The sequence below is a fragment of the Macaca fascicularis genome, chromosome 2 (assembly GCF_037993035.2).
Source record: "Macaca fascicularis isolate 582-1 chromosome 2, T2T-MFA8v1.1".
NCBI lineage: Eukaryota > Metazoa > Chordata > Mammalia > Primates > Cercopithecidae > Macaca > Macaca fascicularis.
The window spans coordinates 201402857-201429779 of NC_088376.1; the positions used below are offsets into that span (position 1 = coordinate 201402857).

General features: G+C 37.4%; 1 protein-coding gene and 1 pseudogene across 27 annotated transcripts in view; one reads left to right on the forward strand and one right to left on the reverse strand.

The window, feature by feature from the left end:
- ROBO2 (roundabout guidance receptor 2) overlaps positions 1-26923 on the reverse strand; it is a 1364435-nt gene that overhangs the window by 317191 nt on the left and 1020321 nt on the right. The gene's annotated exons all lie outside the window — the stretch shown is intronic.
- LOC135969438 (non-selective voltage-gated ion channel VDAC1-like) lies at positions 23753-25017 on the forward strand (annotated as a pseudogene).

Here is a 26923-nt window from a genome sequence, read left to right on the forward strand (position 1 = left end):
TCTGAGTATCAGCAGGCAAAGGGCCAGGGTGGAAATTATACAATGAGAAGGAAATTGAACAATTCACATATGTTTATGGAAAGCTTGCGACTTGGGGCATCTCATTTGCCATCAAATAAAGCTGTTATTCATGATGTGCATCAACAATAAAAAGTAGCTATCTGGTATAAAAATTCTGCCAGCAGGGCAAATTCAGGCAAATAAGCAGTTTTCAAATAAATGCATTGAAGTGGAAAGGGGAAAAAAGCCCTATAAAATGTTTGCATGTTTTTTGCTAGCCACTCCAACTCTTTTTTTAAAAATATATATTATGATGCCTAAAGCCACTAATTCATGAGAAGGTCATCATTCCCTTCTCTAAAGATATATGCTTTAGTTCTATGAAAAGGCCATGATAATAATGGCATTTTGCAAATCTGAAAATGATACGGATTTTAAAAGGCTACCCAAAAATTGAGAAAACCAAAAAACAACTTTTCTTTCATTAAATGGATTATTTTAAGGCTATACTGATGAAGATCATTTCTTGCATTTTTAGGGACACTGATGTTGTCCACAGATGCAAGTTTCATCAAAATTTCCTATTCCGCACATCAACCGTATTTCAAATATTTTTGAGAAAGCTGAAATTCAAGTCTTAAAACATGTTCCTACATGAAGAAGATGGTGAAAAATATTTGGAACTTTCAAGCTCACCACACTTTTCTTTATTACCTGGCCAGTTTGGCATCTTCTTTGGTCAAAATTATCTGTACATTCAAATTCTCTTTACTCATTTAATTACAGTCAACATATGCCAGGCTAACTGCAGATAACTTCTAACTCTAATCCTCAAAGTGGCTATTTCAACCATATGGAATTCCATATATACACATATATATGTGTATATATATATTCCATATGGAATATATATAGATGTGTGTGTGTATATATATGAGATTAAAAAATAGTGTTAAGTTTTTTTATCATTTGCCAAAAAATAAAGAAAAGCTTTCTTAATGTCCTCGTCTCCTCCAAAATAAGGTAAATATATTAGAAATAAACTAAAAAGAAAATAATTTAAATAAAATGTTCCTTATCTGAAAGCAGCTCTGTTTGTTATTCTTTCTATCAGAATACTCCTGTAATATGGAAAATTAAGCAACCATTTTGAGATGTTATCAGGGATTCACCTCTAGAGCTGTTTCTATTAGATCTGCAATTAAAAAACAAATCAACTCTATCAGTTCATTGGCTTTACTATTCTAGCCTCAACTATGAGTAAAATATAAACTCAAACAATTATTTCAATAATTCACTCAATAGAAAAAGCAATACCTAGGAAAAATGGCATTGTTTTGCTAGTAGCAAATACCTAATCCTAGTAATTTTCTTGACCTATAACTAAATATATTAGTATTTTTAAAAACATTGAATATTTGTGATGGCAGATGCTAACAATTTGAAACATACTTGAAAAATATATTCACATTAATATTTTCATTCAATAACTGCACTCTGGTTCCTTAAAGACCTATGTCTGCCCTTAAAAAAATCTTTTCATTTTAAAATTTAATAAGTTATTTAAAAATAATTGCCACAACATTGTCTCATTGCTCTGCATCGACCACACTAGTGAGTTTGGCTTTCCACATTTTATCTTTAAGGTCATTTGTCAGATAAACATGAGCTTCATCTTCACAACACTCAACTGCTCCTCTTTTGACCACTCTCAGGTAAGGTCATGGTGATCCTGTCTGAGATCTCATGAACAATCTCAGAGCAACCACATGTTGAAATTCTGACCAGAACAAGGGGGGAGCAGATGTTAGCTATAAAACAAAGTGCACTTGATTTAAAAGCATCACAAACAATGAGAAATAGAAAAGACCCAACGTGGAAATGCTGAAGTAAAATACTATCTCCAAACAAAATTTTTTTTTCTTAATCCTGGACCAAAATAAAACATGAGCTCTAACTTGTATTGCATATTAAAAATAGATCTGTGGTACCCCTTCTCCGATGTCTGTTTTCTAAAACTTTGCTTTATAATTGGAAAGAAAGAACCACATTTTCTTTGTTTTACCCAAGCATATTATTACTCATGGTAACTGTTTATTGTAAATATGAAAGTTCCATGGAATGTTTCAAGGATGCTGAAATTAAACATCAACCAATACTTGCAGATTTATTATTTACTATAACAAATTTGGTTATGCTGGTTTGTGGAGCCAAGCTGGAATTTTTTCCGCCAAGGAAGCAGAAACATGACTAATAAAATCATTTTACTGATTATCCATACATTTAAAAGACCTTACCATTTCATACTGGAAGGTAATTCAAAACCTTTTTACCCTAATTTTTGCAATGTATTCCTAAAAGAAATGAATTTAATACTAAGATTAGGGGATGTTTACGTAATCCCAGAATCAATTAGCTTCGTAGTGTTCTCATTTAATGTTTTATTTGGCCTAAAAGCAATAGCTTATTTTTGGGCAAGATATGCAATTTGTGAGTTAACTATTAGGTTCAAATAAAATAAAGTAACAATACAAGAAACATACTTTTATATCAAAATAAATGTTTTGCTGTTATAGTAGTTTTTGAAAAATATTGTGAACTCAACTTAAGTTCAGGTAACATTCAACATGAAATGAATTTTGAGGGATCAAACACAAATTTTTAAACTTGAACAGACTTTAAGAAAATAAACTCTCCATTTTCTTTTTCTGGTCATAACCATGAACAGAATTGGCTGCTTTATTCCAAGTTTAATGTTTTGGGGGCTAATCTTGAGGAAGAGATACCATTTTCCTTAGGGCAAAGGTTTTCTTTCCAAAGAAGAAAGATTACTTTCTGATAAGTGGCTGCTTTATGAATGGAAAAGGCAAAATGCTAATTTTAAAAGAACCAAAAGACATTTGAAGGCTTCCAAATATATCTTTGTGACAGTGCCTCTTTAGAAATATGAGTTGACTTTCTAACAGCTAGAAATGGCTGATGTTCATTCAAAAAGTGAACAATTAATTTCTTCCTAACATAAAACCAACCCTTTACATTATCTGTCCCATAAAAATTACAATGAAACTTCAGCTCTTGTAGATGGTTTTTCCTTCTTTCCCTTAGTCTAGAACTTGTATTTATTTCCAAGTATTTGTTGAATACAGACATTATTTTATCCTAGAGACATACCGCATTTAGCAAAACAAAAGTGGAACTTGTCTATTCCTTTTTTCCTCACTATTTTACACATGCTTTGTTTTTGGCCTTGGGAAAGGCATCACCAATTCATTCAGAATCACAAAATAGAAACTATCCATTATTCACAAGTTTTTGTTTGTTTGTTTGCAAACAATAAAATTTCACAGTCTGCCTGTTTGGTGCCAGGCCTTGGTGTGATACACCAGGCTTAGGGAGGGGAACCAGAGATCTTTCCTGTCTTTGCCATATGAGGTTGTAGGGGAAATGCCCACTATCTGCTTTTATCAGCTACTTTCTTATGGAAAGCCTCATTAGTTCCCTCATAACGTATTACTAAAAGTTCTAATTATTCAACATGCTAATCATGTTTCCTAATCCTAGTCCATCCACCACACCACTATTGAAAGCATCATCCTTCATTTATAAGCAAAAGGAAAAAAAGAGGAAGACGAGAAAGAGATGGGTTAAAAGGAAGAAGACGAGGAGCAGGAGGAGGAGGAGAAAAAAGGAAGATGAACAGAAAAAAGAAATAAGGAAGTTCCAAAGGGAAGGAGAGGGAGATACAAAGAAGACTAGGAGACAAACAGGTCCGTCTTGACTTTGTGTCGCTTGTTGGATAAATGTTACAATCTTTTGCCGAACCTGAAGAGGTCCTTTTCACTCTACCTTCTGTCTAACTATTTAGTCTCGCCTTCCATAATGCGATACTCTGTACACCATGCACCTGAAAGCCTGGCTCTTTGCTCGCCTACAAAGTCCAAAGGGACCCTTTGAAAACTGCATTTGTGCAAGTGGAACTCTTTGTTTATCTCCTTTTTCTTCACCAGGCATATTTCTGCCCATTGATTATCCTATCTCCAAAGCCATCACTAAGAGGCCATTCTTGACTTTCTCAGAGATCCTGGAATCACTCAGCTTTATAGCCCATTCTACTCTCAGAAGGCTGCTTACAAAGCTTCTCTTTTGTCTTACAGTACCTTGCATATACCTCGATTATCACAATTTCAACATTTAATTTCTGAGTTTTTCTCCCCATCAAACCATTAAGGCATCATTAACTGACTCAGTTAGCAGTGAACAATGTTGCATTGCTTATCTTTGGTGGATATCTCTCTCTTCTAACATAGTGTCAGCTCTTTAAAATAAAAGTTGCCTTATCTAACATACAGTTAGGCTCAGTTGCCAATCAATCACTATAAATTATTTTCTATGTTTCCTCCTTTTTCTTGATGGCTACTGTGAATCAGAGAGTAACCTAACACTTCATATGCTTCCTGTTTAATAACGACTCAGTAGTGATATGCTTCCTGTTTAATAATGACTCAGTAGTGATATGCTTCCTGTTTAATGACTCACCAGTGATATGCTTCCTGTTTAGTAATGACTCAGCAGTGATATGCTTCCTGTTTAATGATGACTCAGTAGTGATATGCTTCCTGTTTAACGATGACTCAGTAGTGATATGCTTCCTATTTAATGATGACTCAGCAGTGATATGCTTCCTGTTATAATGACTCAGTAGTGATATGCTTCCTGTTTAACGATGACTCAGTATTGATATGCTTCCTGTTTAAAGATGACTCAGCAGTGATGCTTCCTGTTTAATAATGACTCAGTAGTGACATGCCTCCTGTTTAATAATGACTCAGCAGCGACATGCTTCCTGTTTAGTAATGACTCAGTAGTGATATGCTTCCTGTTTAATGATGACTCAGTATAGATATGCCTCCTGTTTAATGACGACTCAGCAGTGATATGCTTCCTGTTTAATGACGACTCAGCAGTGATATGCCTCCTGTTTAATGACGACTCAGTAGTGATATGCCTCCTGTTTAATGACGACTCAGCAGTGACATGCCTCCTGTTTAATGACGACTCAGCAGTGATATGCTTCCTGTTTAATGACGACTCAGCAGTGATATGCTTCCTGTTTAGTGACGACTCAGCAGTGATATGCTTCCTGTTTAATGATGACTCAGCAGTGATATGCTTCCTGTTTAATGACGACTCAGCAGTGATATGCTTCCTGTTTAATGACGACTCAGCAGTGATATGCTTCCTGTTTAGTGACGACTCAGCAGTGATATGCCTCCTGTTTAATGATGACTCAGCAGTGATATGCCTCCTGTTTAGTGACGACTCAGCAGTGATATGCTTCCTGTTTAATGATGACTCAGCAGTGATATGCTTCCTGTTTAATGACTCAGCAGTGATATGCCTCCTGTTTAATGACGACTCAGCAGTGATATGCTTCCTGTTTCATGACGACTCAGCAGTGATATGCTTCCTGTTTCATGACGACTCAGCAGTGATATGCTTCCTGTTTAATGATGACTCAGCAGTGATATGCTTCCTGTTTCATGACGACTCAGCAGTGATATGCTTCCTGTTTAATGACGACTCAGCAGTGATATGCTTCCTGTTTCATGACGACTCAGCAGTGATATGCTTCCTGTTTAATGATGACTCAGCAGTGATATGCCTCCTGTTTAATAATGACTCAGCAGTGATATGCTTCCTGTTTAATGATGACTCAGTAGTGATATGCTTCCTGTTTAATGATGACTCAGTAGTGATATGCTTCCTGTTTAATAATGACTCAGCAGTGATATGCCTCCTGTTTAATAATGACTCCGCAATGATATGCCTCCTGTTTAATGACTCAGTAGTGATATGCCTCCTGTTTAATAATGACTCAGCAGTGATAAAACTCCTGTTTAATAATGACTCAGTAGTGATATGCTTCCTGTTTAATAATGACTCAGCAGTGATATGCCTCCTGTTTAATGACTCAGCAGTGATAAAACTCCTGTTTAATAATGACTCAGCAGTGATATGCTTCCTGTTTAATAATGACTCAGCAGTGATAAAACTCCTGTTTAATAATGACTCAGTAGTGATATGCCTCCTGTTTAATAATGACTCAGCAGTGATATGCCTCCCGTTTAATAATGACTCAGTAGTGATATGCTTCCTGTTTAATAATGACTCAGCAGTGATAAAACTCCTGTTTAATAATGACTCAGCAGTGATATTACTCCTGTTTAATGACTCAGCAGTGATATGCCTCCTGTTTAATAATGACTCAGCAGTGATATGCCTTCTGTTTAATAATGACTCAGCAGTGATATGCTTCCTGTTTAATAATGACTCAGCAGTGATAAAACTCCTGTTTAATGACTCAGCAGTGATATGCCTTCTGTTTAATAATGACTCAGTAGTGATATGCTTCCTGTTTAGTAATGACTCAGCAGTGATAAAACTCCTATTTAATAATGACTCAGCAGTGATAAAACTCCTGTTTAATGACTCAGTAGTGATATGCCTCCTGTTTAATGACGACTCAGTAGTGATATGCTTCCTGTTTAATAATGACTCAGTAGTGATATGCTTCCTGTTTAATAATGACTCGGCAGTGATAAAACTCCTGTTTAATAATGACTCAGCAGTGATATGCCTTCTGTTTAATAATGACTCAGTAGTGATATGCTTCCTGTTTAGTAATGACTCAGCAGTGATAAAACTCCTATTTAATAATGACTCAGCGTGATAAAACTCCTGTTTAATAATGACTCAGTAGTGATATGCCTCCTGTTTAATGACGACTCAGTAGTGATATGCTTCCTGTTTAATAATGACTCAGTAGTGAGAGCTGCTATTTATGATCATATGCAGACCCAAGTAGGGGATGGGTCAATTATGAATGGGCCTGGGGTCTATAGTAAAGAAGGCAGCCTAGGTGAGTGAATAGAAGTGGAAAATATTTACGTTTTGGCAAACGAAATACTATCATGTTTGTTTTATAATAAGTTAAAGAATATAGGTACAGCTATGGGTATGGATGAACGCATAAAAATTTTTGACCTCTGCTTTTTTTGTTTGTTTGTTTTTTGAGATAGAGTTTCCCTCTGTCACCCCAGCTGGAGTGCAGTGATGTGATGTTAGTTCATTGCAAACTCTACCTCCCGGATTCAAGCGTTTCTCGTGTCTCAGACTCCCGAGTAGCTGGGATTACAAGTATGCATCACCATGCCTGGCTAATTTCTGTATTTTTAGTAGAGACAAGGTTTCACCATGTTGGCCAGGCTAGTCTTGGACTCCTGTCCTCAAAGGATCTCCCAAAGTGCTAGGATTACAGGGGTGAGTCATCACGCCCAACCTTGACGTTTGTCTTTACAATGTCTCCAGGTATAAAGTCTGATCTGCTATGTCAGAAGCATAAACTAAGTGTATATTAATAATGTGTGTACTTAAACAACCTTTGAAGAGAACACTAAATTACCACTTCAAGTTTTAACTTCTTTTAGTTTGGGCTATCAGTATCTTTGCAAAGGTCCACCTTTCTCGCCTACTGCTATAGACTTAAAAATGTCAAATGGAATGGTACAGATAACCTTACAATAGATAAGTGTCTTGCTCCTACTATACAGGGAATACAGGGAATTCTCTTATGGACTGAGCAGAGTTTTCAGGTCCACAAGTAAATCTCAATTATAAGACCTAATAATTGCTACCTTAGCGGCAGGTTTGTGTCTCACTAAGACTCTCTCTCTCTATACACACACACACACACACACACACACACACACAGAGTTCCTGAAAAAGAGCTTGTGTTTTCTTTTTTCTGTCAGTCTTGAAAGTATCTGTCACTCCCCCAAGCACTACCAGAGAGCTATTGCCTCTGCTTCTGCCAGGAAGTTTGTTATACGGTGAGGGATATCGCAGAGCTTTAGAAGTGCCTGTGTATGTCAAAGAGTGAAAAAGAGAAGGTTGAAGAGAAGCATGTATGTGATGTAGGAATGAAGAAAAGCAGTGTATGCTTTATCTTACCCTGGCCTGGAACCAGGCCAAAACAAACAAGCAAACAAACAAAATTTCTCTTCAGGCCAGAAAAACTATAGCAGACATTTAATGGACTGGATTATATGAGGAGAGAAAATGAGTGCCTGAAGTCAAGCACAGGCAGTCCGGGACAGGCAGGCCGGAGACGTCACTGAAGATGATATCCAGCTCCATACAGGTCAGAGTGCCCAAGGCAGATTCACACGACTTTGTTCCCTCAAAGTCTCTGGCCACCCTATTGTTTCTTGGGCTACTACCTAATCCATGTATAGCTTAATACAGTGCCGAAATGATCACTTTTTATCTACCAACCAAAACTATCACTTCTCCATGGTGGTTGAGTTCATTTAGGCATTAGGAGAGAAGTACCTGTTAGTTTTAAGAACATTTACCGAAACGTATAGTTGTGGGCAGGAGAATAGGTGTTAGAGTATGACTTTAACTAGAAAAAAATAAAAAAGAAGGGAGGGAGGGAGGGAGGGAGGGAGGGAGGAAGGAAGGAAGGAAGGAAGGAAGGAAGGAAGGAAGGAAGGAAGGAAGGAAGGAAGGAAGGAAGGAAGGAAGGGCTTAAAGAGCTTACTCAATCTGAATGAATTTATCAGTAAAATGCTTGGGAACGACACTCCAATCAGGGAAGCTTGTTGCTTCGCCCTTTTTAATGCTGGATTAATACCCTTTCTGTGCCTATTTCAGAAAAAATAGAAACAAAGTACACATTTTGCTCCTGAAAAGTGTCCATCCCAACCTAAGCTATAAATAATTACTCTAAATAACATAATGTGATGATTTTCATAATTGATGCAAACAATTAGTTATACCAACTGAGTCTTTGTTTTGCATAACACATTTGATTGCAGATGGTTATAACAATATAGTGGACACCCATTCATAAAAATTTAGGCATATGTGATGGCAGGCTGCAGACATATGAGACAAAAGGCATTGCCAGGTTTGCCTTCACAAGTCACGTGAGCAATGGCTTTTTATTGTTTATTATAATAACAAACATACTTCTCTTCATAAACATATGCATTAAAATTTAAATCACTGGTTTATAACAAAAATACAGGCATACATTTTTACTCACATGGATTTTTTCACTTAAAAACTTCTATACTTGCATTCTGTTCTAATCAATCTAATAAAACTAAAATCTAGGATTCTTTACCATTTCAACTACATGGAAGCAGAAAGCTTCCCTTCTAAGAGTAACATTAGAAATATGGTGAAACTAATGTCTCAGGAAATTTAGGAACATCCAGGTTTAATTAAGGTGTCTGCGACAGCATCTTAAGAATGCATGGTTGAATCAACACATCTAAAGCTATAACCTCTTCATGGTTAATAAAATGACTAACGCCAGAATATAATCAAGTTTCAACTAAATCTATTATAGTAAACTGGTTTAAGCTAGAATAACCATAATCATATGCATTGTATCTTGTCAAATAATTCTTTTTAGGAAGAGAGGAGTATCTGCACAAAGTACAGAGAAGAGAAACCCAGGATACAAAATTTAGTAGATTTCACTTAACCCCAACCAGAAATGGTTCCAGAAGGGCAAATCATCACAGACACATTTCCTGCTTAAAGTCAGGAAGGGCATTCAGGTTTTCTGGTAAAAACAAATTCACGTGGGTAAACTTGTAATAAGTCGCTCTAGCTCTCTGTTTTTAACCCTGGTATTGAGCAAGTGCTTTTCAGATGATTATGCAGTACTAACATTAATATTAACAACAACAACTAATACTGGTTATTAATTTTGTGCTATATATTAAAGCTGAAGTATTTACAAACATTATCTGTTTTTATTATGATGATAACCCAAGCAGGTACAAATATGTACCACATCTTTTGGAGTTAATGCCTAATTACACAAATATTTCAATTATGTAACTTTTATGTACTAAATATACCTTATGTACATAACAGTTATGTATGTTAGGTCAAGTATGTAGCTTATGTAGTTATTTGTGCTATGTTATGTGCATAACTTATGTAACTGTGTCACACTAAGTTATGTAACATACTGAGATTACGTAACTACATACCTATGAGTTACATAACTATACACACTAAGAAATTGATGGGGTTGGATTGAAGTCTACAAAGCGCATTTTCAGAGCTTTTAACCACACACTCCATAACATTACCTCTGTAAAAGGTACCTACAGAGCTGAGAACCAGATCCATTCATGAAGACACACCAACACTGGCCCACCTGGACAGACCCCGATGGCTCACATTTCACCACAGGGTTGTGCCACAGTCTTATAATTTTAGTAAGTACAAGTTGCTCACAAAGGTTCCAATGAAAACAAAGTCGAGAGAAAAATATATTGTTCAATTTCTTTTTCATTTTGAAAGTATTAGGCAATAGACATGAAAATACATTACGTATATTAATATAATACACAATATAAGAATCGTTATCTGAATAGACATACATATCGAATTTTTGCTGTAGAACTGCCTCAAGCCATTTCAGAGTTTTTAAGTACAGACTACAAAGGATATCAACAGTTATAACACTACCATATCTAACCTAAGAAATAGGCATTTCGGTCCGGGCATGGTGGCTCACGCCTGTAAGTCCACACTTTGGGAGGCCGAGGTGGGTGGATTACCTGGGGTTAGGAGACCAGCCTGACCAACATGGTGAAACCCTGTCTCTACTAAAACTACAAAAATTAGCTGGGCATGGTGGTATGTGCCTGTAATCCCAGCTACTCGGGAGGCTGAGGCAGGAGAATCGCTTGAACCTGGGAGATGGAGGTTGCAGTGAGCAGAGATCGCGCCACTGTACTCCAGCCTGGGTGACAGAGGGAGACTCCATCTCAAAATAAATAAATAGGCATTTTAAGCTTATAAAAACAGTGGTAGTAACCTTTATTTCAACTAAATAACTAGAAAAATTGAAATTCTTTGAATCTTAAGAAAATTCAGATATCAGATTTGCAAGTATTTTTTTCTTTGCCTTCAATGTATGAAATTAAGTTTCTAAAAAGGTTTTGTTTTTGTTTTTGCTATCAAGTAGAAATTTGATTACTGATAAAATCTGATACAACACTCTGGGGCTTATAAACCACATCCAAGAAAATACCCAGCTTTATTGTTTTTCAGTCTACCCCACTGCAAGTGTCCTCAAAATGTCATCAACAATAAACTGTAAAAGGCTTCACATCTCCTCATTAAACAGTCTCCCTAAGGCACTAGGCAGTAAACAGAAATTGCCTGGCTCCTAAGATGGCATTTATGAATTCAGACATAGACACTGGCACGTTCAGTAAACATAAAGTTTATATTTTGAGTCCTGTATATGTAGTAATCAGTGCAGGGTACAAGGAAGCAAGAAACACTGTAATTATCATATTAATGGACTTAATATTTTTCTGTCATACCCTAAACATCTATTGACATTTTGAAGTCTAGATTGGAGAATGTGTATTGTTAATGACCCAGGCCTCTTTTCTCAAATTCAACAGCACATTCTCAAATGATGGAAAACAAAGGAAACTTTTTCACTCTCAGTGACACAGTCTACATCATACAGAATGCTATATGATTTACCTTTTCTTTGAAAATGAATGAATCAAGTCAATCAAATACTGAGAAACAATTTCACTTGACTGTTTCCTGGTGGAACCTAGAATTGCTAACCCTTAAAAAATTATTACTTTACCATATAAACAAAGATCACTACTGAAATAGGATAAGACAGTATTTAGTAATATACTTCAATGACAAATAAGCAAAATGCATATAATGTGGTCAGATTAAAACCTACATTTCTTTGCCTGCTTTGAAGACCTTGTAAAACCTCCCACCAAAGTTTTCTTTCTTGAGTTGTCCACTCTGAAATGACCTTCCAATAATCCTTTAAACACACATCACAAGAGTCTGTCTCTGTTCATTCGTCTACACAGGCTTCTTTTTTTTTTTTTTTTTTTTTTTTGAGACGGAGTCTCGCCCTGCCGCCCAGGCTGGAGTGCAGGGGCCGGATCTCAGCTCACTGCAAGCCCCGTACACAGGCTTCTTGACTTCACCCTCTCAGCTCATTTGTAATTGACTGCTATTCAAGTATAAATATCATCTTTATTTTCTTTTTGGAGAAAATAAAGATTAAATAAAGTGCTCTGTTGTCCAGGCTGGAATGCAGTTGTGTGATCTTAGCTCACAGCAACCTAAACCTCCCAGATTCAAGCAATCCTCCTGCCTCAGCCTCCTGAGTAGCTAAGATTACTAGCATGTGCCACCACGCCAGTCTAATTTTTGTATTTTTAGTAGAAATAAGGGTTTGCCATGTTGGCCAGGCTGGTCTCAAATTCCTGGCCTCAAGTAATCCACCTGCTTCGGCCTCCCAAAGTGCTGGGATTACAGGCATGAGCCACCATGCCCAGCCATGAGTATAAAAAAAACTTTCATAACATATTGAATGATGGTTAAACATAAAGCATACCAAGTTCTAGGTCATTCTCTGACACAGAATTTGTATGGACACCAAATCAGGGACAAGTCATACCCTGTAATATATATTACATTTGCACTTTAGGGTAGAGTGGAGGAGCAAATGCTTTAACTTATATTAAAAAAGAAAAAAAAAAGAAAAGTAGAACTATTACTTAGTTTGAGTTTGTCTAATGCTGAAGTTCATGTTTGTTGGCTTTACTGAGCTTCCATCATCTCCAAGAATGCTTCCTTTATAACTCCCAGCTCGGGACTGTGACAGCTAAATGAGATAACACGCTTCAAATACAGTAAGTATACATAGGTATTTACCATTGTTTCTATCCTTGTGCCTCCCTCACATAGCCCCAGAAGTAGAGACAGGTTATAATCTGGTCAGTACAGTCAGTGTATTCCAACGAATGATGTAGTCTGCTTGAATCCTTAGATTGACTGTACAAATTGGATGAATGCACATCTCAGCATTGTGGGAAGTTAGACCCAATGTGAGGCATAGGGCAGTAGAGAATCAGAATTAAGGAGAATTAATTCTCCAGCAAAAAAAAAAAAAAAAAAAAAACTGGCTGAAGAAGTCACTACAGTATCACTACACTGCACTCTTTCTTTTGGAATTTCTTTTTCATATGCTTATTGACAAAAAGCTGCCAGGCATGATGCTTATGTTTCAGAAATGGTGCAGGATCACTCTCAATGTGAAGGTTATTCTGTGTAACCAAGGGTTAGCACATTATGTCATTAACCTAAACACTGGAACAAACAGCATTTGTTATGTTTTGCCATGGAGACAAGGAGTGACTCTTAAATTCTGAGGGAGTTACAGGAGAATAAAAATAGAAAAGAAGTTTCCAGTTCTGCCAGTTCTTGCCTTGATAGAATTGTAGCCACATGTATCCGTCTAGAAGATCTTACATCTGGTTTTGTCCATTCCATGATTCCTCTTTTTCTTAAAAGCTGTGTTACTAATTTACTCCATGTTAAATTAGCTTCAGATTGTTTCTTTTTATCCACAAAAGACTACATCAATATCAACACTGGACTATTAATTAATGGGGAAAAGCCAAGTGTTCAACTGTGTTTAGGCATTAACATGTGTGTTTTAGGGAGACTTGGATCAAGATATCAGAAAGCAATACAGAACAGGGAAGTTCAGTGCATTTGACAAGAGAATGCAAGGAAAAGAAAAAATTAAAAGTTGTGTTCCAGCATTGTTCCTGTGATTACTGCCAAACTATCACAGATTTCAGCAGTTTATGAAAACAGTATTTTGTGTTTTCAAATATGCTCTTAAATTTTTCACAGGATGTATCAGATGGGATGCATTCTTGTCATTTTTGGAGAATGTGGGGATAACAGGCATGCCAGAGACCAAGAACAGCATGTGGGAATAACACTTTACACGCTATTTTTATGCCACTTCCTTTTTTTATTTTTTATTTTTCAGAGTATAAAGTGTTGTGAAACATTAACAGGGGCAATGCAATGTTAAAAGGTTCTGCACTATCTCTCTCTCTTTTATTGCTGAGATGGTCCCTTACATTTTTAACATATGCCATTGTTAATGCTAGGCCATCATCATTACTATAAATCAAACAGAGATCAACCACCACATAATAGCACAGCAAAGAGCATACACAAAAATGATGAAGTGCTGGCAGGTGATCTGTATATAAAAGCTAAATTAAAACTTTAGGATAGGTTAGATGCTGGTAGTCAATTCTGGCTTGCTAGGAACTCTCCATAGAATGTTAGTTTGTGCGTTGTTGCTCCAGCTTACAAAACTTTACATAGCAAACTGTGTTCTGTGTCTTAAAATATAGTTCCCTTCACAATTTGGCCTAAACTTTATTAATAAACTCTGTGGTAGCATTTGGTTAATTACTCAACTCAACAGGGACTTACAGTAATACACTGTGTGTGCCTCACCATCACTGTATCATGGGTACAGCAGAAAGGAAAATCCTTCAAGCAATTTTGGGAGGGAAGAGGAAGTGACGGGGACAGAGGGGTGTGGGGCAAGTGGGGAAGGAGAAGAAGGGGGTGAGTAAAGCAGGAACATTTCTAATGTTCTTTTTTTTTTGAGATAGGGTCTCATCTGTCACCCGGGCTGGACGGCAGCGGTGTGATCTCTACTCACTGCAACCTCTGCCTCTGTCTCCATCTCCCAGGTTCAAGCGATTCTCATGCCTCAGCCTCCCAAGTAGCTGGAATTACAGGTGTGCATCACCACGCCTGGCTACTTTTTTGTATTTTTAGTAGAGACGGGGTTTTGCCATTGTTGTCCAGGCTAGTCTCAGACTCCTGACCTCAGGTGATCGACCCACCTCGGCCTCCCAAAGTGCTGGGATTACATGCGTGAGCCACCACACCCAGCCATTAAATCTTCAGCTTTTTAAAATACAAATAGTTAAGGGTCAACAGAGTTTCTGAAATGTCAGAGCTCCATATGTGTCTAATATCCAGGAACACGAGATCTGTTCCACTTCTGCTTCCGTCGGGCTTAGCTGAAGGAGTCATAACTTCTTTGCCTTTTGTCATTGGGCATTTCCTTCCTATTTTCTTTTCTTTCTTAGCGTTTGATAGTTGGGGTCCATATATGCACTTTACTCGTCCCTTCTCCAATAACGGGTCCTGTTTTCAAGAGCATGGTCTTAAATTGTAAAATGGAGTTACAGCATATCCAAGAGGATAGGAAAATGAAGAAAATCTCACTCTACAACTTATTACTTATCTAGTTCTTTCTCTTTCTCCTATCTCTAGCACACTACCCCCAGAGATACAGACCTGTCAGTTTCTCTGATCCTAGAAATGATATACACTGTGAATGAAATAAATTTGAAGACATTCCCAAGGAAAGGGCAGTGTTTCTTCCCAATATGGAATCCAGAACATTGGTTAGAAGTATTCTCACAGAACTACTGATATACAGTACTTGTACTAGTTACATCAGGTATATTCAGCTACATTATGAGTTAAATAGGCTTTGAAGGGTTAACAAAGAAATCAAATTTTATAGAACAGCATTTCCATGATAAATTCTATCCTGACTTCTAAATTGTCTATGACTTACCTATGAACTTTTACATCATTCAATTACAAATTGAGAACTGCCTGCACACTCTTCATTTATTAATATTATATGAAGTGTATCTCCCTGTATCAGTTAACAAAAAAGGGTAAATGTTGGTTCTTGGAAAACAAAATGAGTAAACTATTATTAATCAGAATTCATATTCAAGAGGAATTCAAATAGAATGCAATAAGGAAGAAAAACAACGAAAGAAAGGTACGTCTACAGCACCACCAGGGAGACTTTGCAGGAATTAGCTTGTGTTGTGTTAGTTCTTATCCCTGAAGAAGCACTGCTAAGCTATTTGAAGCTGCTTTCTCAGAGGGATTATCTCCTTCAATCTGTTTTAATCACAACTAAATGCTTTCAACTGGTATATACCGAGCTCAAATTAGAGAATCACATCCCCTAGATCTGTGTGATTTGTTTGAAAAAAAGAAACACATTCGCATACAAAGACACATTCTAGAAATTAAATTGTGATCTGTCATTGTTCAAGTTAAACAAAAAACATTAAAAGGTTATACTTTTAAACACCACAAAACAAGATCAATGGATATACAAAATATTATAAATGAAAATGATTTGGGGGTTAGCAGGTGATTTTGAGAAAGAAGCAAATGCATTCTTTAGAAATGGCTACATTTGAAGAAGATCACTATGTTTAAAAATAAGTGATTTGATCAACAGAATGGTAAACTGGGCTACAATTCATAAATTTGGTATTTCTTGCTTATTTTGTGAGAGCTTCTGAGCTTCTAATAGTCTTTATTACTGAGATTATTAATCACAAAATTCCGCACATTTACTCACTACTCCTCAAATTTTCCAAGTGTTCTCAAATAATGTGTTAAAGTGAGTAATGTAATGAGAGAATTAGTCATTGACCAACTCCATTTATGACTAGAATCATTCCATTGGTTACATGGTTACTCCAGAAAAGCTATGAGGATGATAAAAAGTTCCAATTTTCATTCAGTGAGTATTTATCAGATCATACTAGGCGCTAATTGCTATTTTCCCTCAATAAAATGAACAACTGTTTTCTGAAATTAAAACTAAAGAAAAAAATCATCGGTTTTTCCAGGAAAGAATTCTATTACTCTAGGATCTTCAATTCCGTGGGAAAAACCATGTGACTCAAGGTGAAAGCACGGATCTTGGAACCACATTGTTTGCATGATACTATTTATCCTCTGAAACTGTTGTTAGAATTAGATGAGAATGTAATTTAATGCATACAACCAGTATGTGCCTAATAGTTACAGTTCATGTATACGTGAACCAAGTTTTAAACAAAAGATTATATAACAATAAACCAGGTGAGTTTTCTTTCTCAATTATCTCCACCCCCTAATTCCAAGAATTTGATGGCTATTTTATAACATCGATAGATTCACATTTTGCCCAAGATGCAGAGCTATCAAATAATTTTATGCTGACATCAGTTGCCTCCTGACAGCTCTAAGATATGAAATAACAAGCAGTCAATGTCAGTGCTCCTAAATCAAGCCCAGGGCCCCCATGGCACCAGACAGTAGCAGCTTGTTACTGCTAAGGAAATGTCAGTCCAGTCAAAGTGTGGCAGAATTGTCAAATCCCCAGTTGCGTCTGCTCTGGTATAACTAACATTCTATAAGGTAACATTCATAAAGATGTTGTTATGTTGCCAAAACCCTGAAGCAGAACAGCTAAGGTGACTCTCAGAGTTCAAAAAGTTGTTTGACTTCTTCAGTCACTGGAATTTCTCCCTCTAGTAAACAGGTTCATTTTCTTTCCTCTGTAGACACAACATTCAGGATCAGATAGTATGTTTTTTTCCCTGAAAATGCTGTGAGTATTTGGATAGAGTCAGACGTCATTATGAATGTGATATCTGACTTTTGGTTTGCATTCACAAGAAATACTTATGAATCATTTCTTATTTCTAAAATATTCTTGTTTTTCAAATTACCTATGTCTGCCCCCTTACATCATAATTATACTTTAATTTCCTTCCACTTGGCACTTACTCTGACATCCTGTTATTATCCATTCCTACTTACAGCATCCTGACCATGGAGAGAGTATCACTTACTTCTAAGGTGGCACATTGGCTGAATCTGAGGTTCTCATTAGAGTTTTTCTACTTCCATTTAATTTTAAGACTTACTTACAGGAAACACACGCTAGCTTAAAACTTCATTTTTGCTATCCCTGTAAAGTATGGTAGTATTTTGACTTGTGTTTCTACTTTCCCTACAACAGGACAACAGGTCTACTTTTATACTCGATGCTACAAAAAATAATGGAATATGTTGGCAGGTCACAGTCCTATTTTGCCAGTAAGTATCATTACGCACAGATGCAGTTTTTCATTACAGTTGAAGACCTTTAGCAGCGCTTAACGGCTTCAATCTCACAGTGCTGTACAGTCATAATCGGAGTAACGGCTTCAATCTCACAGTGCTGTACAGTCATAATCGGAGTTCCATCTTTTGAGTCCATGCTAGGAACATACATTCATCAACAGACTGCAGTACCTGGATCGGATCTTTTGCTGACACTTAGAGTCAGTCCCCTGTGACTTTTATCATGGAGACTGTGTTAAGATTAGAACTGGGTTATAGTCTGTGATCATTAATCTAAAGTCTCGCTGTGGAGTGTCCCAAGCAGCAAATTGGGAGACCCTCTCGCCTTCTTCATACACCAGTGTTAAGAGAAATACATCTGTGTTATAAATCAATCTGAATATATACTCACAGAAACAAACATATGGGTTAAATTTTCTTGAAATTACACATGGTTATAAAAATTGACCTAAAAAAAGTTCTTGGAAAAAGATGTTTGGAATTTGATTGAACAAAAATATTTTTAAATATCTCAAGCTGTTTGGCAAATCTCAAAAATGCCAAGTGATTTCCAAGCCTACTGAAAATACCCTTTGTCTTATGCATGAGCCTTTCAAAGCTTGAAAATTGTGTGTGTGTGTGTGTGTGTGTGTGTGTGGTGTGTTTGTGTGTGTGTGTTTGTGTGTGATGAAGCAATGGGCTTTGTAAACATTTTCAGGAGTTTTCTCTTTAATAGACAAGAATAACATTGCCCAATTATCTAAGAAATTTGTTATCAGTATTGCAAACATTTATCAAATAGTGGTTTAGCTCTATACACAAATAGAGTCCAAAGGCATGTACTTGGTGTGATTAAATGATGATGAAGTCATTTGACACACATTTTCTCAAATAGCTTATGTTCTACAGAAAAGCTATTTTTCTTGGTTAATTTTGGAATAAAGAACGGGTCAAAATGCAAATGTGCTATTCTATTAGCATTAGATTACAAACGTGATCTCATCTTATACCTGATATCAGGGTCTTGAGATAACTGTCATAAGATACAATTAAGGCTCAACTCAGGAGAGCAAGTATGAAAAGTCAATAGCAGGTGAGTATTGCCAAAGAAGGGTTAATGTGTTTGGGGCATGAAGGTCATAGTCCTTGAATATGTAAAGCTGGGAGTGAACATGGGTGAGAGCCAGTGTGGGAAATATGTTTATGGGCATGGAGAGAGTGGGATAAAACACTATTTGATACAAGTAATTACATACACTTTTCTTTATAACTGTAATATATATGTTATATATGACATATATATTATACCTATGTTCTTGTTTCATAATAAAGGTCTTAGAAACTAAAATATTCAAGAATGAAAATATCTATAAAATACAGCCCATCCAACCAAGTATGGATATGATCTAAACAAGTTTCAATTTCTCTCCTGACATCCCATTTCCTTAGTTACAGTTTGCCTAGGTCTTGGTCATCAATTTGTTACATTTCTTCTGACCTTGTGTCATGTTCCTTTATATTGTGAAATTTTGCCATCAAAAAATGTCTTAAGCATTGTGTTAGACAAACACCACTCCCAATTAGGACTGACAACTTCCAATTGACTTCAGAATGCAACTAGAGCTTTTGATTATGCTTAATTCTCCCATCACCAGACCTCTGTTGAAGCAAATTTTCTCAGTGATACTCAAATTTGAGCCCCTCTTCATTACAGATCTCTTTCCACTCATACAATATAGTGTCAAACATAATTCCTTCCAAGGAACATTGTGTTTGGTCAGAAGTCAAAGAAGCACAAAAACATCATTTCATTCGGTTATTCTAGACTATCTTGTGTTTTGTGAATGAATCTATTATTTATAAGATTATTCATAGTCATGTGTGGAGCCTGGGGATGCAAACCTTGTCTTCTCTCATTTGATTATGTATTATGGTATAAAACAGTGCCTGCTTAGGACTTGCTCTAGCAAAGTTATTAACAACAAGTCTCTCTCAGCTCTCTCCATTTAAGTCTTCCACACTTGAAGCCCTGTTATCTCCTGATTGCTCAGAACCACTTCCCATGGTGCTATCTGCATGGAAAATACCCGTGCACTGTGCCCAAACATTTGATCATTTACACCTATCTTCTGTACTTAACTGTCCTTTCGTCCATCTCAAAGGACCACTCTGTCCTTGGTATGCTCCCTTAGTTTGTTATACATATTTCTAGTAGCACTCATCTCTTTGCTCAGTTCTCTGTTCACTTGCCTCTTGCCTGTCTTAGTTGTCCTTGTATTTCCTGCACATTGTCTAAATTATAGCACATTCTTGGCATTGCTTAAATCCTTTCCTAGTGGTTACATGAATGTGAACAAATAAGTTCAAGTTAAAACTATAACACTTGATCTCTATTGCCCTTTAAATTCTAATACTTAAATTTTAACTATCTAGTGAGTCTATCACCTCTCTCTAAAATTTTTCCAGTATAAAACTTTTCCTTTTTCTTTCTTTCTTTTTGTGAGACAGGGTCTCGGTCTCTCTGTCACCCAGGCTGGAGTGCAGTGGCATAATCACAGCTCACTGCAACCTCGAACTCCTGGGCTCAAGTGATCTTCCTATCTCAGATGCCTAAGCAGCTGGAACCACAGGTATGCTACCACGCTTGGCTAATTTCTTAATTTTTTTTTTTTTTTTTTTTTTTTTTTGGAGATGGGGTCTCCCTATGTTGCCCAGGCAGATCTTGAATTCCTGGGTTCAAGTGATCCTCCCGCCTTGGCTGCTCAAAGTGCTGGGTTTACAGGTATGAGCCACCGTGCCCAGCCTAAAATATTCCTAATATACAGAGAAGTACAGCAAGCAATATGCCCACCACCCAAATTTATGTGATACTTTTAAAATTCCTTCATATTCCTTTGATAAATTATGAAAAAAATCTAGAACCCCTTTATTAACTATCTTGTTAGTCAACTAGAATCCTTTCATTTGGAATTGTGTGTTGTATGTATGGGATTACCGAAGAACAAAATGAACAGTAAAGCACCTTGCCTATTTTGCATACCTAAAATTATGAATTTAATAACTAAAAAAAGATTTCTAAACTTTTTAGGAACCTCGATTTTAGTTGCAAGCCACATTCATTAAAATGTGTGATATATAAATTATACATATCAGATAATGTTTTAAAAAGAGATAATAAAAAGAAAGATTTTTAAAAAATTGCTTGTAATCTACAAGTGAAGTACCAGGTTTTGCCACTAGAGGGAAGCTACCTTCAAACGCAATAAAAGGTTTTTTTCCTTTTTTCTTTCTTTCTTTTTTTTTTTTTTGCCTGTAGTTCAACAAGTCCTCTCCGTTGTCTGGTCAGATATTTGGCCAACATACAAATCAGTACCCTTCATCAACAATAAATGTAATGACAATGTTTAATTAAATAAGAGTCCTTTTTTTTCCTAAGAGCTAGAAAGAGAAACAAAGAACCATATAACTGGCAACTGCAATTTGCGTCCCTCTAGAGGCAAAAGGAAATCTATAATTTGCCTTGAGAAAGTGAGAAAAGATCAACAGGCAAAGACAGAAGCAGCGCCAAAGTGCAATCTTATTCCTTTACCATCTGTCACAATCACTGTCATTCCCCAAAGGCCATGTTTAAAAATGAGACGAGAGGGCTCCTAAGAACTTGAAAATGGTCAGAGTTCTGAATCACACTGAAACATTAAAACTCAACAATACCAGCCAGCAATTGCTAGAAATCAAGAGTAAAAATGTCTTCCAGTATAAGGCCACGGTGGGGAGAGGAGTTTTAAAACAAGGGGGTAAGAGAAAGAAAATGATCCCCACATAAGCCTTTAGAAATCTATTTCATGAATGGTGGCTTTATGTCTTGAAATTTCTTTACTTGGTGTATTGAATTAAAATATACAGTTGCAATTTCAAGAATTATTATACTGCCATGATTTGAACAGGTGAATTCATATTCCATGTGACAAATTTCAAATTGCTCAGCTGTTGTATACCAACAAAAATCAATCAGGCATACAATTGCAGTCGTAAGTCATGGATTGACCACGTTGCTATCTTTTTGGGTTCTTAGGCTCTCTACCACTTGGGGGCAGACTGAACAGCAACAGAAAAGGAGGAGCAATAGCATAAGCAACCTTCTCAACAGAGTCTCTAAGTGTGTTTTCAAACATAAGTGGGTGAATGGAAGCCACTCAACATCCATTAAAATCTGTTTCAAACATACCTGCAGAATGCAGACATTATGACATAGTCAGAGATTCATTTGAATAATTTCATATTGAAGTTTTACATGGAAAAAAAGGCATATTCTATATTGTCCTTCACCACCACTGTCCATTCCAAGCATTATTGATAAAGGGAAAAGATACAAAAGAGTTTTCTTTGTTATTTTCCTTTCCTCTTCAGAGGCTTCAATTGAAGCTGTCTTACTTGTAGCACACTCAATCGTAGTACAAACTTTCCAGTCAACGGACCTCAAAAGGACAAATTCTAACGAACAAAGGCCTAGACTACTTAGATATTCAATGTTGTTCTGTCAATCAGCATGAGCAATTGGGTTATCAGTTTGCAGAAACGTTAAAAAGGCCCAAAGACAAATTCTAGTCTTACTTAACAGGAGACTTCTGTATGTATGCCTCATCAGTGGCTGAAGTCACTCTAATAAAAATCCTTATTTCTGGGCAAGGGAGACATTAAACAATACAGGATATAAAAGAACGGTTAATTATTTATCCAGAGTTAGAATAATGTATGCATAAAATGAACCAGAATTCTGTGACTTTATCTTTTACTTTCGTTAGATTCAAAGAATGAACTTCCTAACACCTGGCACATAAGCAATTAAGCTCATAATGGACTTGGCCATTGCCCATATTGTCAATATGGCAAGAGCAGATTAAAATGAAAAATAGAAACATAATTACTTTCCAGGTATTATATTATTGGGTAAGGAGCACAGACTAATCATAATCATTGACTTGGCCATGTCTCTAGAAGACGGATCTGCCAGATTTAAATGGAGAAATATAGACTTTGATAGAAGATGGATTAGAACTATTGTCATCTAAGAGTCTCAAATGCACGAAAGCAATCCTGATGACCTTAAGTACAATAATTTCATAAATAATATTACCTTGACATTGATTTATATAAAATGTCAACCATCTTTAATTTCTCAATCATAATATGTAGTAGAGATCATTGGCTGGTTCACGGTAGCACTTACAACTTACAGGGCAATTACTACATCCTAGGCATTGTATTTAGGCATTTCACTTTACATATATTATCTAATTTAGTACTTGACCTTATAAAGTCCTTATTTCATAGATGAGAACATCCAGGTTTAAGTAATTTGTGCTAAGTAGTTTGTGCAAGTGGTGAGTCCTAGTTTGAATCAACTTGTTTTACTTTAAAATGCATGATTTCAATTTATATAGTCTCTTGCTAATTAGGATTCTGGTTTGCTAATATTCCAGAACAGACATAATGGCAAACATAAATAATATAAATATTTGTATTCATAACGTCATCCATAATGGTCAAACGGGCCCCTGCAGCAGATGTTCCTAATGCAGTATCTGTATTATTCTATGTTTTATTCATGGAACTAGAGTATTGGAAGAATACATAAGGTGACCAGTCATAAAACTACATCACCGGCTGCGCGTGGTGGCTCAGGCCTGCAATCCCAGCGCTTCGGGAGGCTGAGGTGGCGAATCACCCGAGGCCAGCAGTTCCAGACCAGCCGGGCCAACATGGCGAACCCCATCTCTACTAAACTACAAAATGGCGGTGCACGCGATTCCAGCTGCTCCGGAAGCTGAGGCACCATCACGGCTTGAACTCGGGAGGCGGAGCTTGCAGTGAGCGGAGACTATGCCGCTATACTCCAGCCTGGGCGACAGAGCCAGACCCTGCCTCAAAAAAAAATAAAGTAAAATGAATTACATCCCCCCACCTTCTTCACAATGTGAGGCCTTGTATGAAAATGTTGGACAACTTCCTGTCTCCGCGCCCCGGCCCCCGAGCAGCCTCCGCCGAATCCTGTGCGGCCCCCACCCGAACCCCGCCGAACCCCGCCGAACCCGGCCGAACCCCGACGAGCCCCGCCGAACCCCGCCGAACCCCGCCGAACCCCCCAGGGCCCCCAGCCCGGCACCGCGCAGCCCCTGCCACCGCCTTGCAGCGGAAGATGGCTGTGCCCCCCACATAGGCGGATCTTGGGATGTCTTCACCAAGGGCTGTGGACTGGCTTAACAAAGCTTGATTTGAAAACGAAATCTGAGTGGAGTTCACAGGCTCAGGCTCAGCCAACACTGAGATCACCAAAGTGACGGGCGGTCTGGAACCCAAGTACAGACGGACGAGTGCGGCTGGAGGCCCACGGAGAAATGGAACCCCGACAATACACGAGGCACCGAGATGACCGTGGACGGCCAGCGTGCCCGTGGACTGAGGCTGACCTTCCATTCATCCTTCTCCCCTAACCCTGGGGAAAATGCTAAAATCAAGACAGGGTACAAGTGGGAGCACATTGATCAGGGTTGTGACGTGCATTTCCACGTGGCCGGGCCTTCCATCCGGGGTGCGCCGGTGCTGGGTTGCCGGGTTACAGGCCTGGCTGGCCGGCTACCAGATGAATTTTGAGACTGCAAAGTCCTTCCTGAGTGACCCAGAGCAACGTTGCGGTTGGCTCCAAGACTGATGAATTCCAGCTTCACACTAATGTGAATGAGGGGACAGACAGAGTTTGGTGGCTCCATTTCCCAGAAGGTGAACAAGAAGTTGGAGACTGCTGTCCCTCTCGTCTGGACAGCAGAGAACAGTAACACGTGCTTCAGAGTAACAGGCAAGTATCAGATTGACCCTCATGCCTGCTTCTGGACTAAAGTGAACAACTCCAGCCTGATAGGTTTAGGATACACTCAGACCCTAAAGCCAGGTATCAAACTGACACTGTCAGCTGTCCTGGATGGCAAGAACGTCAATGCTGGTGGCCACGAGCTTGGTCTAGGACTGAAATTTCAAGCATAAACGGATACTGTACAAGTGTTTAATTTAAAACTATTTTGCAGCATAGCTACCTTCAGAATTTAGTGTATCTTTTAATGTTGTATGTCTGGGATGCAAGTATTGCTACACATATTAGACCGCCAGATTAAAGATGATTCAGCTTTAGGATATTACCCTTTCAGAGGGACAGAAGAAACGCCATTTCCAAAAAAGGTACTTTCAGTGGTAGACTTGGGGGGAACTCGATAGCCCCTTTGAGATGCCAGGTTTCTTTTTTATCTAGAAATGCCTTCAAGTGGTAGGTGATAATATGTAGGCACTTTGTAAATTCATAGTGAGTAAATGAATTAAATTATGATTTCCTGAGAATTGAACCTTGGTTTCGTAACCCTAATTGAAGAGAGACTCGCTGCTTGACAGTGTGTACAAACTCACCTGAATGAGACTTTTTAGACAGATCTTCATGACCTGTTCCCACCCCAGTTCATCGTGGTCACCTCTTTTACACCAAATGGTCTGCAGGCTGTGGTCACTGTTTCTTTTTTGCCATTTTGGGGTGGAGAAGGTGGATGTGATGAAGCCAGTAATTCAGGACTTATTCCTTACTGTGTTGTGTTTTTTTTGCCCTTGCACCAGAGTAAGAAATAGCTTCTAGGAGCTCCAGCTATAAGCTTGGAAGAGTCTGTGTGATTGTAATCACATGGTGACAACAGTCAGAAGCTAAATTGGACTTCTTTTGTATTCTCATCAATTTGTTTTTTAACAGTTTAATGGGTACATTCTAGAGTCTTCCATTTTGTGTGGAATTAGATCCCTTCAAATGCTGTAATTAACATCACTTACAGAAACTTGAATAAAGTATTGAAACCTCAAAAAAAAAAAAATGCTGGGCAATAAGTTACAAGCAAAAAACCCTGGCTCTTTTTAAAATGAAACAAACTCATCAGCCTCTTACCCTTTTGCCTTTTATCATTCTTTTCTTTCTTTTTTAAATCAGCTTTCTTCGTTGAATGTCATTCTTATTATTCCATACATAAGATGCCGTGCAAACCTTGCCATCCATGTAGCCAGTTACATTGGGAAGGCCGAGAAACTTGCCAAAACATTGGAGGTATATATTCATAATTTGTATACAGCATTAACTTTCAAAAATCTTTTACTAGCAGTTGAATAAAATTCCTAACTGATAACAGCACAGTTTTAAAAAAAATGTGAGTGAAGGGATTAGAGGATATGAATTCAAAGTCACTTCTAGCTTTTAAATTTTATGATTTTATTTGATTAAGCATCTCAAAGTTGAGAGACGAACGAATCAACTTCACAAGCATTTACTGTTTGGTCCAACACTGTAAAATTTGATTAAGTAAAGCCCAGACTTGTTGGAATTCATCACACAACGCCATTCACCCTCAGACCTTGTAACTCAAATATGTGAGAGTAGATTGATCTGATAAAAATCAATGTGGTCAAAATAATGAAATTTAATTTCCATTTAAAATTGTGTGCTTGTTTATATATAGTTATACTTACCATGCTTCTACTTATGTCGCTATTCTAAGACTATTCTGCAAATAAGACCTTTGTGTAGTTCCAAGTTCATATTATTAGTTTGCAAAAAGTTGATTTTTGTTTCCTCCATTGTACACAGAAGGAAACTGAGGCTTTGAAGACATTAAGGCACTTCCGGAATCACAGTAATGTGATCCAGCTTTCTTCTCCCTATACCACATTGTTTTATTTTCATTGTTTTTATTATTCAGAATATTCATAAACTTAAACAATACTAATTTTGCTAATGAGATAAATACAAAACAAAAATAAGTTTGTTTTTCACAAGACAAACCCTACCCACATTCCCTACAGCAGTTATATGGGATAACCTTGCTCTATGATGAACTGAATGAAACAATTTTGGGAAATAATTTTCTCTCTCTGCTCTCCCACCCTCAATGGCTTGATATATAATGCCTTGTGTACAATCTTGTCAAAATACAAGAAATAGATGATATATTTTCTAACA